The sequence below is a fragment of the Cydia pomonella genome, chromosome 6 (genome assembly GCF_033807575.1).
Source record: "Cydia pomonella isolate Wapato2018A chromosome 6, ilCydPomo1, whole genome shotgun sequence".
Taxonomy (NCBI): domain Eukaryota; kingdom Metazoa; phylum Arthropoda; class Insecta; order Lepidoptera; family Tortricidae; genus Cydia; species Cydia pomonella.
In genome coordinates this window covers 11,742,990-11,750,911 of record NC_084708.1, presented here as the reverse complement: position 1 = coordinate 11,750,911, position 7,922 = coordinate 11,742,990, and the positions used below count along the sequence as shown (strand labels likewise).

The following is a 7,922-nucleotide window of genomic DNA, read 5'->3' as shown; positions in this document are numbered from 1 at the left end:
CTATATATATAGATCATCCATTATTATGCATAGACCATCAGACCAGGGCACGGAGCCAACGTGCCAATCGTTAACGCTCCGTAGCAAACGAAACGCAACTGTCACTGTCGCACTAATATGGAATACTGATAGAGATGACTACGCTATGGTACGGAGCTTTAACGATTAGCATGTTGGCTACGCACCCTGTTTATCTAGATATAGTTATTATATCACGATTGTAAAATACTATTGTACAACACTTTATTACTATGTGTAAATTCGTGCTCAATTCATTTGTATGCCGAGTAGAGGTGAAACTCGCACAGTCAAAGTAATTCTCAAATTCTAAACGCGCGGAGTAAATTTATTGCCTCTGACCCGTATCACCACCACAATGACACATTTTGGTCGCCCTCGGCTTCATAGCGTGATTGTGAACGAAACTCTGGCATTATTCATGTGACATAAAAGTAGTTCTCTTTCAGGGTTCCCGCCACGCTCGCGGATTATGAAATGAACTCACATCCGATCCGGAGGGTCCTGTAATCCGGGCCATAATAATATAAATCACAGTCCTATAACATCCACCGTAACGAAGGGAATGAAGGGAACGTCCTCGTAATACTTTAATATAGGTGATTAGCTGAAACAAATGTGCTTTTAGTTGTTAAAGTACTTAGAGAAATGTTATTTGATTTACGGGTACGGGTATTATCCATAGGTATATTCCAAGAAACTGTGCAGTGTCATGGAGATTGTATTCGAAAATAATAAGTTTTTGGCAAAAAAATCATTTTTGGTACAAGCTTTTATCGCTGACTGTACTTTTCTTAGCACGGGCAACTAATACTCGTCAAGACAATTCTAAAAACAGGTTACGTTTGTTTCATCACAGAGTTCCTATGGCTATCTCCTGTCTCCATCATCAGATCAGATCAGCTCGATGGTACCATAATATTTGCATTGTCACCCGACTTACATATGCATGCAAATTTTCAGCTCAATAGGATATCAGGAAGTGGTTGAAAAATAGTTAAAACTTATAATAATAAAGTCACTTCGTTCGAAAAAAATACAGATTTAAAATAGATAAGTATTGATGATTGATGACATATGTTACAGTAGAAGCAATGATTCCAACTCGTGAATTATTCTACAAATTTCTGGAAACTGTCCGCAATGCAATGAGCAAACTATTTTGTCATTGATAATTCTCAGAACTTTTTCAAGCCGTCTCTGGCGCTCACACCAAGGTGCATAAGAGAGGCGATGAGTCAATAGCCTGGTAATGACGTAATTGACTTTAGTGTCATTACTGGCTGCAAGGTAAATAGAGAGTGTGATCATTTCCTATCGTACCTATAAATAAATTGGTATCTAAAGAACGAGACGCCGTCATTATCATTACCTAATCGCTTCATGCTTATCAGAGCAAATGTTGAATCATTTCTTAATGAACTCCACTAATGCTTTGAGTTTCTTGACAAAGTTTAACAATATTGACTCATACTTAAACGTAGTCGTTAAATCTTATCTAATGTCAAGGTTAAACAGACCTTAAGTAAGCTCATGTCATAGTAGACATATTTTCACCAATTATTCCATTTTTGGAACTTTTATTACATGCAGTAACACTAAATATCTCTTGTTCTTATTTGAACTCAAAAGCGTAGGAAACATATTGTACTCGTAGCTTTAATTTCTGACACACTTTAGCTGGTGTCACTGCACGTGACTAATTAAAATAATCATCAAAACTATAAAATAGAAACATATCTGCTGTGAAACACTGAAATGAAGTTGAGTAGGAAACATAAAGTATATTTATCTTTGCAAAGGCGAACTCCATGGGCAGTTCAGTCAGTATGTAAACATTACTTGCATATCGTATCGATATCGGTAATGACATGACTAACTAATTAAAACAAGTGACTAACGATCCTTTCGCTATGTCTGCACTGCAATGTATATATGCTTGTTATTGTGCCTAGCAGCTAGTATGGTAGTTATAAGTAGGTATGTGATGTGATGATGGCACATTGTGTGCGTCGCTTATCGGCGGGCAGGAAGTGGCTGGGTTTATTATTCGTGTCGCGCATCATGTGGCTGCGTGCGCGCACGCAGCCGTCCGCGCTCCAGGATAATTGCCCGTTTCTCCAGATACGAATACGACACTAACGGGAACCCTGATATAATCTCTAATTAACAGCGAATCATACTTGTATACGTCAACTTACTGTAAATAGAGTAGTAGTAGCTATCTAATCGTAAATATCTAACGGTGCGGCTACAAACCTGGAGCAAGGAAATTGAGTAACAGATAGGCAGGAGAAATGATTGTCGAGTTTATTGTTTTATTAGGAGTGTGCGTGCGCCGGCGCGCGAACCGGCCTCCTCCGGGAACAGGTTTGACTGCAGGGTGCAACCGCGGGTCAACAACTCACCTTACTGATCCAAACACGTAGGCTGATCGGCAAAAATCCGACGCCTACTCACATACTTTCTGATTAGCATCATGAAAGGTACGTCGCTACCAGGAGCAGAGAATTGTGCTATTATGTCTTACTATAAAGGTACAATGTTGGCCAATAAGCTGGAAAGTTATCCAGTTCGAATTTGCATAACTTGTTGAGTTTTGATCAATCAAGAATAGTTTTTTATTGATATTCTTATCTTCCTTCTTATTTCAGGTTGAACCTTGTCTAAAGAAAAGATTCATGTAAGGCAGATGTTCGAGTGTTCATCACTATCACTTAAGTCATTGTCAATAGAAGTGACTCAAGTAACATCAGGGTATCATCTATTGGAAATTAGCATGTCGAGCACTAGAACGTCTATAGGTACGGTCACAAATTTTATTGTTGTTCAAGCTAATTTGGTGTTAATGCTAACGGTATAACATGTCCAATGTAAAGTAAACCCTAACTGGCTCAAAAATTAAAGTCCTTATCATTTAATATTTCGCTAAATACAAAGGAAGTGGCCTCAATGCATTATTAATAAATTATAGTTTAATTAGTTGACTGACAATACGTACAATACAATCTCGTTTCCCTTTACAGTTTACTGATAAACATGAATAAGCATTAAGTATCAGTACTATCAGTGCAGCTCACTGCGTCGAGTTACTAACGATGATTCACTTGGCTGTACGATTGTGACATTTTAATTAGTTAACCAGGTACCTACATATTATAATCCATATATTTATATTGATATAGGTGTATCTATTTACCAATAATCATGTAAATAATAGTTACTTCAAGTTATTCACCCAACAATTTCTTACTCCAACCCGCTAAACGTAAACTAGATAGTTTACCGAGCCATCTGGACCCTGCTCTGCATCCAGCCGGTTGAGATACTTGTTTAATTTTAGTATTTCTCGGAACAGAATAATGGCACTTCGATTATAACCAGTCGAGTGTTTAAAAACATCTTTGAAAACGAGACATTGCATTTGCACTTAGCGAGGATGCAAAGTGAGAAAAAGGTAAAAATAAATAAGTAGATGATACTTAAAGCAGTTAGCCGGCCGCAGGGAAGCGCCCGCGTCGGGCCTGACGGACAATGTTGAAGACCTAAGCACAGATAGAACTGCCGCCCGAACTTGACGATTGACATTTGGATCAGACAGTTGCCCTGACGATGGCATCTAGCGACCATTATTATATTTCGAGACAGAAATGCACCTACAGGTAAGCTCCAGACTCAATCGGCTATTGTGTAAACATGTTCTGACCGCATCTTGAGAATCGTACGTCGCTCTTCGATAATGAAGATGCATGGTGCGAAATGTTGTTTCGTGGGCTGTTTCGAACTCCTGGCTTAGAAGGTGCCGATTATATGCTTAGCAGTGGAATACCTTGGGCATCATCATCATCAGATGATGGCGAAATATGAGACGTTGAGATGAATGATTTATTTATAATACCCTCTAACTGTGGTGTACAATATTCTTGTTATTAAAGCACTTAGCCGTGTAACCTTTAAAGTCGACCACACCCTCCCCCTAGTATGTGAACCCCTCGTCGAGTATGAATCAAGCAAGTTTTATGACGTAGCCATATTATACCTACACGCCACAATAAGTAGATGCGGTTATGCACGTGTTATGACTGTGCCAAATTTCACACAAATACATAGGTAATTAGAATTGGCAGTACTAACTACCAACTAGAAGAGTAGCAGATAAAAAAGGCCGTGACATACAAACCTATAGAACTACTCGGATAGTCATCTCTCATTTGCGTTTTTATTAGCATTTCGCCATTAGTGTACATATACGTATACGACGCCAAGACACCGCTTTTTGTTCATGATTATTTTTAAACTGAAGCCAAGTAGAACATGCGTACGCCCAAATTACTCGCGTAAGTAATAAGAGACGGCTTAAAATAAGTGACAGATTGCCTAGTGCCCGATTATGATGTCTGTAGAGACTGTAGAGAGAGCGGATGGGCCAATCAGCATGGTGTGACTCACACACGCGTGTTCACATGTCAATGGGTACATACCTACATATGTACATAATTGTGCCTGTTGTCACTCTTTCGTATCTTATGCATTATTAACATAACATACATTTTTTAATTATACTTTAGTATCTACATTTTGAAAACGTACTCCTTCTCAAATGAACATACTGAAAAATAAATAAGTAAATATATCTATATCTACGTTTGCCTATAGCAAATTCTGGCAAATATATATGTAGCTACTTTCCTGTACCGGTTCTACGACATAAGCCTGTAGACATGTAGTTAGGTTGTGTTGATTCACTTCAATTATCATGCACCTGTGAAAAATGACATTGGTGGTGCACTGAACAAGTTAATCTCTAACCTAGCTTGGCCACGTCCTGCACTTAGCCTAGAACATTGTACCTAAATACTGTAGCGAACGCGAATTAGGCAGCAAACCATATTTATTACTAAAAATTAGCTGCAGCAGAACGGGCCTAATTCAAACTGTAATTCAGATCGCCACCAATTTAAAGCAAATTAAATAAATGTGCTCAATGTTGAGGGGAATTGAAACTGTAAATTGATCTTCATGTTATAGGAAGAAACAAAAACCCATAGAAAATACTGATGTTAATTGGAAGAAGCCGGGCCCAATCTCCCGAATTTAATTATTTTACAGAGCAGGAAATAGAGTCATATTATTGTCAGATTAAGCGTACGATGATGCGGTTAACTGCTGGTCTAGGTTATTCCCATTACCTAACTACCCAGCGCAAGCACGAAGACACTGACTAACCAGCGTCTGAAACCACTAGATTTTTTTTTTTTATACTACGTCGGTGGCAAACAAGCATACGGCCTGCCTGATGGTAAGCAGATACCTGCCTGATGGTTATCAACTACGCAGGGCGGACTGACACTGGGTCTCTCAAGCTCACGACTGACGCGCGCTCCGTAAGGGATCGTAATAACAGTCCTGTAAATCAAACGGAACCCACTTCTCTGGGTGTTACGCAAAATGTTCTTGAAATCGCTTTCTACGTCGCGTCAAGTCCACGCTGCTGAGCTGTGATAAGCCTTCTTACGTAATCATCGGCTGCAATGGATGTACTTATATAGGCACTGGTATACAGGCACTTGCCTGCCAACGACGTCATTGCGAATTTATGGCTCGGAACATAAAGTCTCGAAAGGCCAATCGCTGCAAAAATATTTGCCATCCTGCAGAATTACGTACTTTCGGCCGGTGATTTTGTAGCACCTATACGATAACGTCAGGAATTCCGTTAAAACAATTTAGTGTGATGTTTTTTTAAGGTGATGGCTCATAGACTACAAAAAATAGTAGATACTATAACGAATCGTTATTTAACAGCAGAAAACGACCGTTGATCGGGGCCGTGTCTAAATGGCCCGCTGTTTGTCAGCATCATCGCCATTATCGCGACGCGAACCTCCAAATTGCGAGCAATTAGGTTTTATACTAGTCGCCATTTTTTGTCTCTTCGCACCATACCTTAACTTACCAAATTCTCTGTCTCACTTGCCTACATAATAACTAAAATTATGTAGTTTATCACGCAAGTTTTAACGAACATTCGTAAATCCCTATAAAATATTATCTTATAATGATTGAAGCTGGTTATCTCTTTCAACGTTCACAACAATTAACTCTGTTTCTCCTTACTCGTGTTCGAAGTTCAAGTCGTACTCGTACTTATGTATCTTCCTTATTGTTTTGTTTGTTAGTCATATAAACAGCAGCCTACCCGGTTGGCGTTGTGCCATTGCTTCTCCGCCATACGTGGCCCACAATAAACATTAACTAAGCGCGTAGATACTTGCTCGACGCATATTTCAATACAATTAACAAGCTGTAGAACTATACCAGCGATTTTTTGCCGGCCGCGTGAAGAAGCGATTTCACTGGGAAACGCGGTAGTGGTACCTTTCGCTCGATTCGTCGGCGGATAGAGAACAGTAACAACAGCTGTGCCACTTCCCACTGACCTTTGTTACAATCCCACTCCAAGAAAGCAGTAGTAATCTATCAAGTGATGCAGGGTTAGGAAAATCAATAACAGCCTGCTGTACATCAAATTCTTTAATTACCTATTGAGTTTTAAAACTTGGTTAACTTGTATACCTCAGTTGATAGTGAGCCTGCTTCAGACGTTTCACGGAATTGAACTTTTAAAAGGAAATTCTGTCATAAGTGCTTATTACATCCATCCTTTCCCATCTCGATGTCGGTACCGACCTTGGGCCGCGGAGCAAGGATCGTTTTCAGTTTCACAAAATATGATCTCTTTCCGGCCGATTTCGACCATGGCGACCACTTCGACTCCTAGTTAGCTCGGCGCTCATGCGCCCGAAGATGGCTGACATAGCCGATCTTTGAGGTGAACCCCCGCGCACATTGAGGGCACGTGAGGACACCAGCTAGGTAGTGGTAGTGAATGGACGCAGGCTGGCGCGTTTTCAGCTCGTCGCGTTTAGCGTCGAGGTCAGCTTTACGTTGCTCCTCGAAATCGCGCACATTGCCCTGCACCAGCCTGCGCCACTCAGGACGATGTGCTGCCAAACCTTCCCACCGAGAGGCGTCAATGTTGCATCTTTTCATGTGTCTTTTCTGAACATCTTTGTATCGGAGGAGTTGTCCGCCAACTTTCCGCTTACCCTCCTCTAGTTCAGAATAAAAGATGCGCGTATCGCGTATGCCGGAGGAGAGAGTGGCGAACACTCTCTCCTCCGGCATACGCGATACGTGACCGCACCACCGAAGCTGTCGACGCATTATGTAAGCCTCTATTCCACCGACCTTGGCTCGTCGCAGAACTTCGGTATTCCGTACTCGATCAGACCATCTGATGTTCATGATCTTACGCAAGCATATGAGGTGGAACCTGTCTAAGGTACGAATGTGATGACGGTACACGCACCACGTCTCGGAAGAGTATAAAAGGTTTGGCAGCACGATCGCCATGTACACTTCTTTTTTTATATAGCTCGGTCCCTGCAAGTGGTCCAAGGTTGGTGCCATACAATAAAATAATACTACGATTAAGAGCTTTAAAACGACATATGTCTCAACAGTATACATCCATGGGACACTCCCCATACAAAAGTGCCCATTGTCCTTTTGGTGGCCAGTTTTAAATCGTGCGAGCAGAAGACCTTCGAAACTAGTTATGAGTTGGGAAACTAGTTCACAAAATATAAGAAGATCGTAAACAATGTTTGACATGTAAAAAATACTTTGTTTCGAATTGCCAAAAATGTTCAATGTTGAATATTTATGATCTTAAACTATTTTTTTACATTTGAAATATTCTAAACGATGTTTTTATATTCCGTGAAAAGAAAACGATCCCTGCTCGGGCCCGACATCGGATCCTACGGCAAGGATGGATGTAACAAGCCCTATACATGTTTTTTCTCTCCGAATTTCTGTTTGACGTCCGGGTTTGATTG

At 40.5% G+C, this 7,922-nt stretch overlaps 1 long non-coding RNA gene across 1 annotated transcript; it reads left to right on the top strand.

The window, feature by feature from the left end:
* Window positions 1-1,038: 1,038 nt before the first annotated feature.
* Window positions 1,039-6,751, top strand: LOC133518955 (uncharacterized). Its single transcript, XR_009799560.1, has 2 exons — window positions 1,039-2,504; window positions 2,673-6,751. It is a non-coding gene; the product is annotated as an uncharacterized LOC133518955 (long non-coding RNA).
* Window positions 6,752-7,922: the final 1,171 nt, after the last annotated feature.